Source organism: Dendropsophus ebraccatus, chromosome 4 (assembly GCF_027789765.1).
Source record: "Dendropsophus ebraccatus isolate aDenEbr1 chromosome 4, aDenEbr1.pat, whole genome shotgun sequence".
Lineage (NCBI taxonomy): Eukaryota > Metazoa > Chordata > Amphibia > Anura > Hylidae > Dendropsophus > Dendropsophus ebraccatus.
In genome coordinates, this window is record NC_091457.1 from 80,228,770 (window position 1) to 80,244,354 (window position 15,585).

Here is a 15,585-nt window from a genome sequence, read left to right on the forward strand (position 1 = left end):
AGTAACATAGTAACATAGTTAAAGGGGTTGGCCACTTTATAGTAAAATAGGTCAGTACAAAGTATTAGTAAGTGTACTCAATGTACATACTGACAGCAGCTCCCTGTGTACCTCATAGAGCTAAAATCACACTCCCCTTCACCAGGCTGTGCTGCCCTGCTCTGTTTTGTTTCAGTCCATAAAATGGCTGACATGGAGGAGCATGTGACCATGCCCAGTCTCCTGTGTCCTCCATAGACATATACAGGCTCAGTGGTGGACACTGGGGGGCGGGGCCTGGTCACATGCTCCTCCATGTCAGCAATCTTATGGACCAAAACACCACAGAGCAGAAGAGCACAGCCTGGAGGAGGGGAGTCTGATAATAGCTCTATGAGGTACACAGGGAGCTGCTGTCAGTATATACAGTGAGTACACCTACTAATACTGTACACTGAGCAATTTTACTATAAAGTGGCCAACCCCTTTAATTAAGTTAAAGAAGACAAGAGTTCATCAGGTTCAACCTACAAAAAACCTACTGTATATTTTTATTTACCTGTCCATTGCTATAAATCGTTGTTCGTGCAAAGCTTTATATTTTATATCACGTTTCCAAACGCACAATTAAACAAGGAAATCTGAATGAATCCTCCCTGTGAAGTACAAATATATGAGCATTTACCTTATCAGAGGACGTGTAGCTCGATGCTGAGTCTCAGACCAAAATTTGTACTGGGCCCTTATTCCACTCCCAACACATAAATAAAAGGCAGGGCCGTATTTACCACTAAACACCTGTGGTCCTGTGCCTAGGGTAGCACCTTGCAGGGGGGGCATCACCAGGGAACAGGAAAAGACGCAAACTTTTTAATTTTTTTTATTCTCCCACCTCCCGTCCAGACTTGCCAATAAATCTGGTGTCTTTTTGACGGGGGGGCAGTATGGTGGAATTGTTCAGGTCTGGAATGGTGGTGTTACCCAGTCATAGTATTGCGGTATTGTTCAGGTCTGGCATGGCTGTGTTAAATGTGACGCCTGGAGCTATTACCTACCAATCCTGTGGTGAGAATTTGAAGACAATATGGAGAAGGCTCTAATCATTGATTTAATCTGGAAATTTGTTTATGTTTCAAGCAATTAGAAACTATGTAAAACGCAATTTAAACAATGTTTCTACATGTAGGGAAATGCATGTGGTCGACACTACTCCCCCCCACGCTCCCCAAGATGAGACGTCTTCAGGTTTAGTGCCTAGGGCAGCAGCAGCTGTTATTACGGCCCTGCCTAGAGGGGGTATTTATCATTCTAAGGGCAGGTGTAAATTGCAGCTGAAATCTATGCCAGAACACAGCTGGCACAGGTGGACCTAAATTTAGGTAGAGGTGTGTGCCTCTACCTCTGGTGTGCTTGTGCACTGGTAGGAGTTTACTTAAAGGGGAACTCTGGGTAGAGGTTAAAAAAAATGAAACTTCTGCAGAAGCATATAGCATTACTTACTTGTCTATCCCAGTTTTTAAACTACCAAAAATCTATTTGTTTGGGGGGGGGGGGGGGGTTGTTCTGTTTTGTGTTTCTGTCCTTCCTGGTTCAGCAGTTCCCAGAATACAATGCTTTCCCTCAGCTGACCATCACAGCCCCCACCCATCTCAATCAGTAAAATTAGTGCAGCAGCTGCTTCTGGCCATTCAGAGATGGTGAATCACTCAGGGAATTGGGGGATCCAGCCAAGCCTCCTGGGACATCACGCCCTGCCTCCTGTCTGCATCATCAGTCTGATCTCAGCAAACACACACAATGTGAAACAGAGGCATGGAAGATTTGTCTCCTAGGGGGGGATAGCAGATAAGCAGGAGACAATGTAAATTGGCACAGAGGCCATTTTTTTTTTCACTTCCTGGATTTCTATCCGCTACCAGTGTGGCAGAACCGTACAGGTACAGTAATACATTGTATAGAAACATTTATATAACTTTTAATGTACTTTTAATAGAAACCAAGATTTTCTTATCCGGAGTTCCCCTTTAAAGGGGTTGTCCAGCGAAAAACTTTTCCTTTCAAATCAACTGGCACCAGAAAGTTATATAAATTTGTAATTTACTTCTATTAAAAAATCTCAAGTCTTTCCATACTTATTAGCTGCTGTATGTCATGCAGCAAGTGTTGTTTTATTTTCAGTCTCACACTGCTCTCTGTTGATATCTCTGGCCGAAACAGGAACTTTGTCTCGGTTTTCTATGAATCCCCATAGAAAACCTCTCCTGCTCTGGACAGTTCCTGTCTCGGCCAGAGATGTCAGCAGAGAGCAGTGTGTCAGACTGAAAATAAAACAACATTTCCTGCATGACATATAGTAGCTAATAAGTATGGGAAGCCTTTTTTTCAACAGAAGTAAATTACAAATTAAAATAAGTTTTTCGCTGGACAACTCCTTTAAGACTGGCATATGAAATTGTCCTAGTAAATACCCCGCTATGATGTTTGTAAGAAACTGACATGTCTTAGTGACATATCAGAAGTTCTTATTAGTTTGAGTCTGGCTGCTGAATCCCTATCAATTACTAAAATGAAGAGGCAGAAGCGCTCATTTGAGCAATGTGACTGCATCTGCATCATCTGGTGAATATCAGATGATGGGTGTATTTAAACAATCAGGGGATATGTATTAGATATACATGTCCCATTCACTCAACATTCACACCCCTGACTGTATCATTACATCCATCACCTGATGTTCACTCCTATTATTAAAATTAAGTTCATGCCCATCTGACTAAATTGTCAGACAAATTATAGACCCACACATCTCAGGAAGAGAAGAGAATATTAAGAAACTATAAAAAAGGGGTGTAATCAGAGCACCCTAAATGATTTCATGATAGTAACCTAAGCATTTAAAAAGGTCCCTTAGGGCTGTATAACATGGCCCGATCACTTAAGTAAATGAGTGCTAATCTTCTAGATAGGTGCTCATTTACTTAGCCTATTAAATGGCACGATTATTGTGCAGCAAGGGCTGCACGGACATCGTCAGTGATGTCTGTGCAGACCTACTGTATATAATAAAGAATAAACTGTATATGTGACCTCTCCATGTTCCCCAATGTCTTCTTTTCTTCTCCACATTCTCCACAGCCACAGGTACAACTTCAGCAGCATACTCTGAAGTGAGTGACTGCTGAGCCAATCACTGGCCGCGGCGGTCCTGTCCCAGCCAGCGATTGGCTAAGCAGCCTGTCACTTCAGAGACTAGCTCTGAAGTTGTACCGGTGGCTGCGAGGAGTGTGAAGAAGCAAAGAGAATAACGGAGAGCTTGGAGAGGTAATATATACAGTTTATTATTGTCTTTACAGATTGATTACCTTTTGGCTGTTAGCGGCAGATGATTTTAGGTCAGGACCTAAAGACACAATCAGCTGGTGATCGTTCTTATTCGCTGATAGTTGTCTTTACTACACAGAGCGATGATCTGTCGAATCGGCCTGATTCACCAGATTATGCTCTGAGTAATAGGGCCCTTAGTCTGGTTCAGTAGGTGACACAATCACAGGGAAGACAGATGTCCAGAAGGCTGTCATTGACACGCTTCACAAAGAGGGTCAGAACCAAAAGGTCATTGCTAATAAGGCTGGCTGTTCATAGAGTGCTGTATCAAAGCATATTAAAGGAGAAGTCCGGCAAATTTTTTTTATTAAAGTATTGTTTTGCCCTCCAAAAGTTATACAAATCCCCAATATACACTTATTACGGGAAATGCTTATAAAGTGCTTTTTTCCCTGCACTTACTACTGCATCAAGGCTTCACTTCCTGAATAAAATGGTGATGTCACAACCAGAACTGTGCGGGCTGTGGCTGCTGGAGATGATGATGGCAGAGGGATGCTCAGTGTCCCTCCAGTGCCCTGTGTCCCTCACTGTCCCCCTGTCCTCATCCTCTCCAGCAGCCACAGCCCGCACAGCTCTGGGAGTGGGTCATGACATCACCATTTTTTCCAGGAAGTGAAGCCTTGATGCAGTAGTAAGTGCAGGGAAAAGAGCACTTTATGTGCATTTCCCGTAATATGTGTATATTGGTAATTTATAACTTTTTGGGGGCAATACAATATTTCAATAAAAAATTTTGCTTGACATTAATGGAGCATTGAGTGGAAGGAAAACGCGTGGTAGAAAAAGGTACACAAGCAACCAGGATATTTGCAGCCTTGATAGGATTGTTTAAGAAAGGCTATTCAATAATTTGGGGGAGATTCACAAGCAGTGGGCTGTTGCTTGAGCCAGTGCTTCAAGAGCCAACACACACACAGCTATATCCAGGACATGGGCTACAAGATTCCATGTGTCAAGCTAATCATGACCAATAGACAAGGCCAGGAGCCTCTTTCCCTGGCCAAGGAGAAAAAGAAGAACTGGACAGTTGCCCTGTGGTCAAAGATGCTGTTTTCAGATTAAAGCAAATTTTGGATTTCATTTGAAAATCAAGGTCCCAGAGTCTGGAGGAAGAGTGGAGAGGTACACAATCCAAGGTTCTTGAGGTCTAGTGTAAAGTTTCCACAATTAGTGATGGTTTGGGGAGCCATCTGCTGGGGTAGGTCCACTGTGTTTTATCAAGACCAAAGTCAGCCCAGGCTTCCCTCATTTTTTTTATTTTCCAGCAGGATTTGGCACCTGTTTTACCGCCAGAAGTACCAATACATGGTTTAATAACCATAGTATCGCTGTGCTTAATTGGCCAGCAAACTCACCTGACGTTAACCCCATAGAGAATGTATAATATTTAGGTATAGTTAAGAGGAAGAAGAGAGACACCAGACCCAATAATGCAGACAAGCTTAAGGCTACTATGAAAGCAACCTGGGCTTCCATAACACCTCTGCAGTGCCACAGACCTCCATGCCACGCCGCATTGATGCAGTCCTTCATAAAAAAGAAGCCCTGATTGAGTGCATTCACTGTACAGACTTTTCATTTGGCTAACATTTTTTTTTTTACAGTTGAGATACTGAATCTGGGGTTTTCCTTGGCTGTAAGCCATAATCATCAACATTAACAGAAATAAACACTAGAACAAGTTCACTCTGTTTGTACTGACTTTTTTAATTGAATTACTGGCAAAAAAATATTTTTTTAGGTTACAAACCTACACACCGTATATGCAGCGTATTTACTACTGCGATACGCAGCAAATGCGCAACAAATACGCAGCAAATACGCAGCAGATTAGATCTAAATAACTGAACACAGCATCAAATCTTCACCATCACATCTGCTGCGTATTTGCTGCGTATTATCTGCGTTTTTGCTGCGTATACGGTGTGTGGGTTTATACCCTTAGTAATATTCTAATTTATTGAGATGGACTTGTTCAAATATGCTAAGTCTTGGAAACTAGCTGAGAAAAGCATGAGTGAATTGAGGGGAAGAGTCAGACCCCAGCTGCAGCCCTTCAGGATTAGGCCTGTGTAATCGGTTATTTTTTGATAATAGTCACAGAAGGCTATAACCACACAGATTTATAGAAAAAGGAGATTTATTACATAGAAGATGATAGCTGCAGTAACAGATGGTACAGATGCAGAGTTGTTTCATCCACAATGAAATGGGGAGCCCCTTTGTATATTATGGTCTAGTATATGCCCATTTTCCTCGATGACCACCAGGGTGCTGGGCACCTTCCTTCCATGGTCCCAGCTGAGGCTGACTAGAAGCTACATACCCCCGACCTTTATAATAGGTTTGGGTGGGGGTGATGTGCTTCTATGTCTATGTAGACCACTGATCACCATGAATGGAAGTTTCCCCGGCCTTGTACATATTTGTTAAGCAGTGAAGCGAAATCTGCTGCGTATACGGTATGTGTGTTTCTATCCTTAATCGTTCAGTGTTATTTCACATTGTTTATTCTTTTTCTGGGATCAGATAGAGTAAACAATCGTAGTAACAATTGTATCGATTGCAACTTACGTCAATTTCAGGATAACGATAAGCAATCTCGTTTGTGAATGTTGTTAATCATTAAAAATCGCTTCATCTAATAGCGAATGGGAATGGGCTAAATTCTCGCAGAGGAATGCGTTGGATCCCGCTGGATCCTTGTGTCCACCACAGTCATGTGAGATAAAAGTAAAAACTAGAGATGAGCGAACTTGCCGGATTTCTGGTTCGTATGAACCAGAAATCTCGGCGTCTGATTGCCGCTGTCTGTCCGCTCCGTGCAGCAGGTGGATACAGCATAAGGAACGCCTAGAAAACGGGGATACAGCCATTGGCATTGGCTGTATCCCAGTTTTCTAAGCGTTCCTTACGCTGTATCCACCCGCTGCACGGAGCGAGCAGACAGCGGGAATCAGACGCCGAGATTTCTGGTTCATACGAACCAGAAATCCGGCAAGTTCGCTCATCTCTAGTAAAAACCACAACCAAGAATTGAAGGGGTGGTAACACAAAGCAAAGAGGGTAAGATCAGATGTGTACCACATACATATACAGTATGTAAAGGAGAACAAATTGGCTGTTTTTAGTAAAGAAGCTTACATCACTGTGCTATTTTTCTTCTCTATGCATCTAAGTTCTTCCTGGTTTCCTTTCTGCACTGTGACCCTGCTGCTGCCATGCAACAATATATTCCTATAGTACCACGAGCCTGCCCAGGCTAAACAACATATATCCTACAAAAAGGCTATGAAACTAATGTAATCAAAATACAATGCAATTCAATAATCAAATACATAATAAAAAGTAGACAGAAAAAATCTTCACACAGGACGGAATATCAGAGCAGCATAATAATATCCAAGAGATAGATGTACAAAACAATGCAATGTCCAAACCCATAATGGGCAGTGAATTTTCTGCTGCAAATAACTGAACACAGCATCAAATCTGCACCATCCAAATCTGCTGCAGATCTACTGCGCATGGATCGTGTGTGTTAGCACCCACAGACACAAATGTCTATTGCACTACCTCAGCTCTATGTGCTCTCTAACCGTTATGCACCTCTGAAATCTTAAAGTGCAAGTGCCACAACGGTGTAAACATATATAGTCAAGGATATATCAGGGAATGTAAGCTGTGATATTAGCTTACATTCCCTGATATATCCTTGACTATATATGTTTACACCGTTGTGGCACTTGCACTTTAAGATTTCAGAGGTGCATAACGGTTAGAGAGCACATAGAGCTGAGGCAGTGCAATAGACATTTGTGTCTGTATGGGATTTTACCCATTGTGGGTTTGCGCATTGCATTGTTTTGTACATCTTTCCTCTTGGATATTATTATGCTGCTGTGATATTCCATCCTGTGTGATGAATTTTTTTTCTACTTCATTCTGTCTACTTTTTATTATGTATTTGATTATTAAATAAAGCATTGTATTTTGATTACATTTGTTTCATAGCCTTTTTGTAGGATATATGCCATGCAACAGTGCAGACGTTTTCCCACAATCCCCCTCGCTGCAAGTGAAGTGAAAACCAACTGCCAGTACTAATGGGACAGATCATGTGACTGCGATTGAACTGAGCATGTGTGACCCAAGATAGTGGATGCCTGGTGGGCTGTAGCCAATGGCAACAGATTATTACACAAAGCAGCACATGGGGCATTAGTAAGTCTAAATCTCCCAAATAATGCATTTTAAGAAATTCAAACGTAAGACACAAATAAAGATGCTTGCCACTGTCTCTCCATACTGAGGGAGCTACCAGTGGGTATCCCGTTTGCATGTACACCATGTGTGTCTCTCTTTGGTCCTCAACTAATAATACACCTAGACGGAAATTGAAGAAACATCCAGCAAAGTAATGACAACTCACAATCAAAGTGCAACTTTATTCAGACCGACACCAGGAATCGATATACAGGCATAACAGTCATAGCAAGTGTGTCCCACAGAGGCTACAGCCGTTTCATGTTTCCGCGCTTCATCCGGTCTCGTAGTACACAATGACATGGTTAAATAAATACCCATCCGTATCCAACAAACTAAACATACAGAACATGGCAGTGCAGTTAAAGTGACATTAACCACCAACTTAACATCAAGCATAAAATATACAGTTTTATACAAATAGACTTTATTCCACAGGCCGATGGGGCCCGATAAACGAGCGCCGATCTGCTAGATCGGCGCTCTTTTAGTGGGCCTAATACACGTCCCGATTATTGTTAAACAAGGGCTGCAGGGACATTGTTACTGATGTCCTTGCAGCCCTAGCTTAACTAGTATACATTACCTATTCATGGTGCAGGGCTCCTCTTCTCCTGATTCTCCCAGGTCCCGGGCGCTCCTCCAGCGTCAGGGCAGCCTGTGTCGGCTGACAGGCCCCTCAGCCTAATGACAAGGGGAGGATGGAGCAAGGAAGCCTGAAATGGCCGTAGCCTCTGTGGGACGCACTTGCTATAACTGTAATGCCTGCATACCAATTTGAGATGTGTTACATTTAACATGCATTACTATAGACGTAGCTTTCTTCATGACATAAGTATATGACATAAGTATAGCTGCCATGTGCTCTCCCGGGTTTTACACCCAGAAAACCTCTTTAACTTAGGCTGTGTTCACACTTTTTAGGTTTTTAATTGCAATTATTGAATACAAAGCCGTATCTGTTTTATGGGAAAAAAAAAAAACGGATGAAAAAATAGATGCAATTGTGTGCAATCTGTTTTCTCATGTAAAAAAAAAAAAAAAAAAAGATCAGAACGGATGCGTTTCCTTTTTTTTTAGCATGCACAAAAATGTGGTTGACCATGTTTTTGTGTATGTTATAAGTAACCATTTGAAAACTGATATGTTAAATGGACTGCAATAAAGCAGCGTGAATCCAGCCTAATAGAAATCACAGCAAAAAAAGCAGCAAAGTGCTGCAAAACCACGGTGCATTAACCCAGCCTCAGGGTTTTTAATTGCAATTTTTCAATACAGAACCAGAAACAGATGATAGAAAGACTTAGGGTGCCTTTAGACAGAGAGATTTATCTGAAAGATTTTTGAAGCCAAAGTCAGAAATGGATTTGAAAGCAGGAGAAATCTCAGTCTTTCCTTTATGACCAGTTCTCTGTTTATAGTCTGTTCCGGGCTTTGGCTTCCAAAATCTGTCAGATAAATCTATCTGTGTAAAGGCACCCTAAGTGGGGTATGTATCATTAGTGCCATTTTTTTTTTTTTACCGCTAGTGCACTTTTCTCGTGCTGCGCAAAAAGCTCTGGTCGATGCACAAAAATTATCAATAGGAGCACGGGTCTCAAATATTAAATATAAATATTGCTCAATTTTGTGCTTTTCTTTTTGGCTAAACAACAGGTCAACAAACTACGCCAGGGACTGACTGAAGTGCCGCAGCGCAATATGTTTAGCTCAAATAAAAAATTCAAACATGATAAATCTGGCTAAAAAAGTAGGTAATAAAAACCATGACCCCTCTGAGCAAAAACGTAAAAAAAAAAAAAAGGGGTCAGTCGGTGTCAATTGTTCAAAAATAACGCTAAAATAACGGCTTGATAAATGCTGCGAAAAAAATATATGCTGTGCACAAAACACCTTTTTCACCAAAATAATTGCGCAAGAAGAATGATGCACATCCATCAAATCCATTCCTTGCTTTTGTGTTTATTAATTGTAGTTAAAAGGGAATTCTGGCAAAACATTCCTTCAAATAAAATGGTTTCAGAAAGTATCATAGTTTTGTAATTTACTTCTATTTAAAAATCTCACGTCTTCCAATACTTATCAGCTGTTGTATGTTGTGCATGAAGTGGCTTTTTATTTCCAGTCTGACACAGTGCTCTCTGCTGCCAACTCTGTTCATGACAGGAACTATCCACAGCAGCAGCGGTGCAGACCGGGGTCCGGCGGTCCAGCTGAGGTTCGGGGGTGGGGGTCGGGCAGCAGGCACTCAGGTCCAGGGTGGATGGGGGGTGCAGAACAGGGGTCCGGTGGTGCAGCTGCATACAGCGGGCGGCACTGCAAGAGACTGGCGGCAGCAGCAGGCCTGTGGTGAGGCCCGGGGGTAGGGGTGTCGGCAGGCTCACAACCGATCTGGAATCCCGGGCACTTTCTTGATGTACATCAGGAAAGTGCCTGTGATTCCGGCACTCCCATAGATTTCTATGGGGGCGTCCGGGCCGGAATTCCGGACAGAAATAGGACATGTCCTATAAAATCCGGAAGGGTGTCCGTGACTAATTAAAGGGGTAGTGCGGCATTTCAAAATTATTCACTAAATAACACACATTACAAAGTTATACAACATTGTAATGTATGTTATGTTAGTGAATGGCCCCCTTCCCGTGTTCCCCCCCACCCACGCTAGACCTGGAAGTGTGATGCACTATACTCACCTAATTCTTTTCAACCCCCGTCCGCCATCTTGGGACAATGATGTCATCTTCAGGAGACCAGCCGAACCGCTCCATCTGTCCCTCATGCCGGCCTCCCTCTGTCGCGTCATAACTGTGCTCTGCTGTGATTGGCTGAGCACAGTTATGCTCAGCCAATCGCGGCTGAGCAGCTGATGACGCGGCATGAGGGACAGATGGAGCGGTTCGGCTGGTCTCCTGAAGATGACATCATTGTCCCAAGATGGCGGACGGGGGTTGAAAAGAATTAGGTGAGTATAGTGCATCACACTTCCGGGTCTAGCATGGGCCGGCCTCCTGAAGATGACATCAATGTCCAAAGATGGCGGACGGGGGTCGACACAAATCAGGTGAGTATAGTGCCTCACACTTCCGGGTCTAGCGTGGGCCGGCCTCCTGAAGATGACATCATTGTCCAAACATGGAGGACGGGGGTCGACACGAATCAGGTGAGTATAGTGCATCACACTTCCAGGTCTAGCGTGGGTGGGGGGAACATGGGGAAGGGGGCCATTCACTAACTAACATAACATACATTACAAAGTTTTATAACTTTGTAATGTGTGTTATTTAGTGAATAATTTTGAAACGCCGCACTACCCCTTTAAAGTGTATGGGTCCGGAAAACTGTGCGGATTTCCTGATAGAAAATCCGGGTGCTTTTTCCGGATGTGTGAAGGGGGCCTAAAATACACCAAGAAAACGCGGCACACAACAATTCTGCATATTTAATGGTTCCCTCATACACCATGTAGACAAGATGTTTAGATACTATACTATGCTTGTAAGCATTAAAATGTTTATTTGATCATTTATGGCAATATTAATAATGGAATTGCCCTTTAAATGAAGCGGACCAGCGGGTGATAAAGCAACCAAGCAAAAGGGAAGGATCCAGTGAGTGACAGTTAGGAAAACGTCATCATTCCCCGCCCAACTAGTTCCAGTATACATCACGGGCACCGCCCTCCCCTGCTTCCGGGTCTGGCAGTGACGGGGCACTGAGCTGACGTCATCATTGGCTTCCCTGACCGCTTTTCACTTGTGTCCTTCCGCTAGATTAAGAAAAAAAATCCGTCCCGAGCAGGAAGACAGATAGCCAGCGGTTCATTACGCACAGTCATCAGCGGCTTCTTTGTTTTTTTCCGTATCCTGATTCTACTCACGTTCTATTCATTGCGTTTACGGGACAACTTTCACCTCGGCGTTAGTTATATTCTTCCGCACAGCCGCGGTGCTGCGGCCCATCAGCAGCCATTTTGGGTGTCCCGGAGCCGAGGAAATAGCAGCAGCACCGGGCGGTGAGAGCGACAGTGACATGGGGGGTAACTGAGGTGAACTGTGACAGCTGGGGGAGGGTGGGAGGTCGGCCGGTGGGGGGTATGAGGGCCGCTGTCCGCCGCAGGGAGCTCCGGGAGGCCGGGGCACTGTGACACGGGAGAAAATGTCACGGAGGGGAGTGAGTGGTCAGTGACAGGAGGGCACGGAGCGGCCTCTGGGGCTGGAGGATAATGTGCCGGGGTGAGGCGGGACGTGGACCTCTGAGGCCACCGTCACCTGGCAGCACAGCCGCCCGCCTGGCCTCCTGTTCTTTCCCATAAGGCCCCTCCATGGTGCCGGGCTGTAACCATTGGCTGCGGGGGGACTGCAGGTCCCAGCATGTGTGCACAGGCCGGGCCTACTGCCTGGGTATCGCTGTACACCACAGCAGGTGTTATATATTATATACAGGGCACACATTGTGTGCACTATGGCAGCTTGGGTGATCTGTGGGGGTCAGTAGGAGGTGATGTCACATGACATGGGGGGGGAAGTATACTTACCGCAAAGTTGTTGCTCTTTTTTACAAACTTGTGTCATGTGATGTCCCCTGTGACCCCAGCCTGACCCTGCGTAGTCTTATAGGCCTCTATAACTGGGAGTCTCTATGGGTCAGTGTATGATGCCAGCAGAACATCCTTTTGGTTTCTCTCCTTCATTTTTCTCCTCTCGTTTTTTAAGGCACTCGGCAGAGCCGGCCATTCTGCGTGGTTACTACATGTAAATCTGAAAAATATTTAACAAAAAATTCACCATAGCAACCAGATTTATACTGTTTTTTTTTTTTTTTTACATTGAACCTCATCTGTATTCTGGGGATCTATCAAATCTTGTGTAGGGAAACAATGGAGCAGTTGCCTATAGCAACCAATTAGATTGCTTCCTTTATTTTTTTCAAAGCTCTCTGGGAAATGAATACTGAAATCTGATTGGTTTCTATGGGCAACTGTTTATTTGTACAGGGACTGATAAATCTCCCTCCCAGTGTGTCCAAATCGGGGTGTAATTTATACACCTCTTCCATAGACTGGACTGTACTACAAGGCTTGGCGTCTGCAAAGATAGAGGTGTTGTTGGAAATGGGGTGGGTCACCTTTCAATTGATTTTAGAAAAACACTGTTGCAGTTACTGCTATATAGTGCCTCTTCTGTTTTATGCAGCACTGGCCTTGTGTTCAGCAGAACAGGATTTTGGTCCATAGATGGTGGCTGATGGGGGGGGGAGGCGTGTGACCTGCCCTTCACTCTGCTTCCTCCATAGCAGTACAGCACTTAGGGAATTAACGCACCCTCATTAGATGAGGCACGGTGACATATTATTGTCACATGCTCTTTCATACCAATGGGAACTCCCATCCACTGCACACAAGGATGGAGGACCAATGGTACACCACTTATAATTGACTTGCAGTCGTTGATCACTCCTCTCAGGGCCTGGTCCTTAAAGCTAATGTACCACTTCCTAAATGTATAAAAAAAAAATTCTACGACTTGAATATTAAAAAATATATATATATTTAGGGAGGTGGTATATTTGCTTTAAAGGGAACCTGTCACCCCCCGTGCCGGGGTGACAGGCTCCCGACCCCAGTTAGAGCCCCCTATACTCACCTAATCCCGCCGGGTCCCGCTTCTGGATCCGGTCAGGTGACGGAGATCTCAGCCGCTGCAGCCCGGCGCGCGCGCTGAGAGATGAGTCCAACACCCATAGAGAATGACAGGAGAGTCCAGCGCTCGTCACCCGACCATCTCCAGAAACGGGACCCGGCAGGATTAGGTGAGTATAGGGGGCTCTAACGGGGGGTCGGGAGCCTGTCACCCCGGCACAGGGGGTGACAGGTTCCCTTTAAGCCGGTTTCCAATCCAGTTACAAACTAATAAATCTATAGACTTCTATAGGCACTGTCATTGCAGGTAACTTTTCATTATGTTACAGAGACATCAGAACGTGTGAGTGTTCACACTCAGTAGGGACTGATAGCTAGAGCAAGCTGGGAGAAGTGCACGTGCTCTGCTGGCTCATGTGCTGGTCATGTGACCAAGGCTGTCTAGCCTATTTAGAGTGGGAAGAAAAGTGTGCAACTGTGTGCTACTCTCTGCTCGCTCTAGTGATTGGTTGGTGTCTGGACACTCAAACACTGTCCAATAAATATGTATTTTTTTTTTTTTATATTTTGACCACTATTCATTTAACCGTCAGGTGTCTGTAAAAAGAATTTCACACTGGGGGTGGGAGATTATTGCACTCAACGTTAAATTGTCCTTTTTGCCCACAGCAACCAGAGCTCAGCTTTACTTTTACCATACCATTAGGAGACATGAAAGCTGACCTGTTATTTGTTACTATGGGCAGCAACAAGAAAGTTCCTATAAGACAGACTTGAAGGAGAAGTCCGGCTGTTTTGAAAATGCGGCAGGGGAAATTTGATAACAAGTATGAACTTCTCCCTGTGCTCGCGGTGAGTGGGACTGGCTTTGGGATCCCTTCTAGGCTTTGGGATCTCTGTGGTGTCCCCGTCACGACCTGGCTGCTCAACCAGTCAGTGACTTGGGCAGATGCTGCTCTAGTCACTGATTGGCAGAGCAGCCGAGACAGGCATTTTACCCCGAGTCATGACATCATCACAACTTGGAAAGAAGGGGGGGGGGAATCCTCTCATTCACTGCAGGACACTTGAGCATGGCGGGATTCTGCGGCGGAGAGCTCTGCTACAGAATTCGGCCACTTTTGCTTAGTGTGAATGGGGCCGAAGAGTCAGAGCCTTTTAGGGGAACTAGTGTGTTTTAAGGGAACCATATAAGCATAATCATGCTAATTGGTTCCCTTTATGCTACGTTTACACGGAACGATTATCGGGCGAATTTTCGCAAAAACGATCGCATTGAGCGATAATCGTTCCATGTAAACACAGCAAACGATCAAGCGATGAGTGAAAAATCGTTCATTTTGATCTTTTAACATGTTCTTAAATCATTGTTCGGCGTTCGCTAAAAATTCGCAGATCGCTTCGCGTAAACAGTCTTTCAAAGATTCACCCTATATAAAAGATGGGCTTAAACGATCTTAAAAACTATCGCAATAACGATTTTTCTTACGAATTTTCTAACAATTTATTCGTCTAAACGCTGATCGTTATAAAAACCAAATTGTTGCTACAAAATCGTTAAACGATCGGTTGGGCGAATTATCGCTTCGTGTAAATGTAGCATTAAAGGGAAGAAGATGTCATTATTACTGAGTAAGATTACAGAGAGGAAGTTGGTCATGTAGGTGAAAGGCTAGGTGTTGTGCCTAGGACATTCCTATTACTCATGATGGTTGTACGGGTGGAGGTGGATTGGAGGAGTGACTGTCTGGGGAGGGAAGTTCAGCTCCTGTCTTAGTTGCAGTTACCAGGAGATGAGCCATCCTTTACAGCACAGGAGTCACTAGTCCTGTTGTGAATTGGTGATTGATCACACAGAGGCTTAAGTGGCTGTGTTGCCCATAGCAACCAATCTATGTCCCAAAGAATATAAGCTGTGACTAGTTGTTTTGAGCAGCAGAGACAACTTGGAAATGTCTCCCATTTATGAAACTACCTATTGCTGTGTTTCTGCGTCGGTTTTCGGAAAGCATGCAGAATGCAGTGGAAACCATGTCCCCATAGCATTCTTAAAGTCCTGCGAAATGTTTTTATTAAAGTATTGTATTGCCCCCCAAAAGTTATACAAATCACCAATATACACTTATTGTGGGAAATGCTTATAAAGTGCTTTTTTCCCTGCACTTACTACTGCATCAAGGCTTCACTTCCTGGATAACATGGTGATGTCACTTCCTGCAGAGCTGTGCAGCCTGTGGCTGCTGGAGAGGATGATGGCAGAGGGATGCTCATTGTCCTTCCAGTGCCCTGTGTCCCTCAGTGTCCCCCTGCCATCA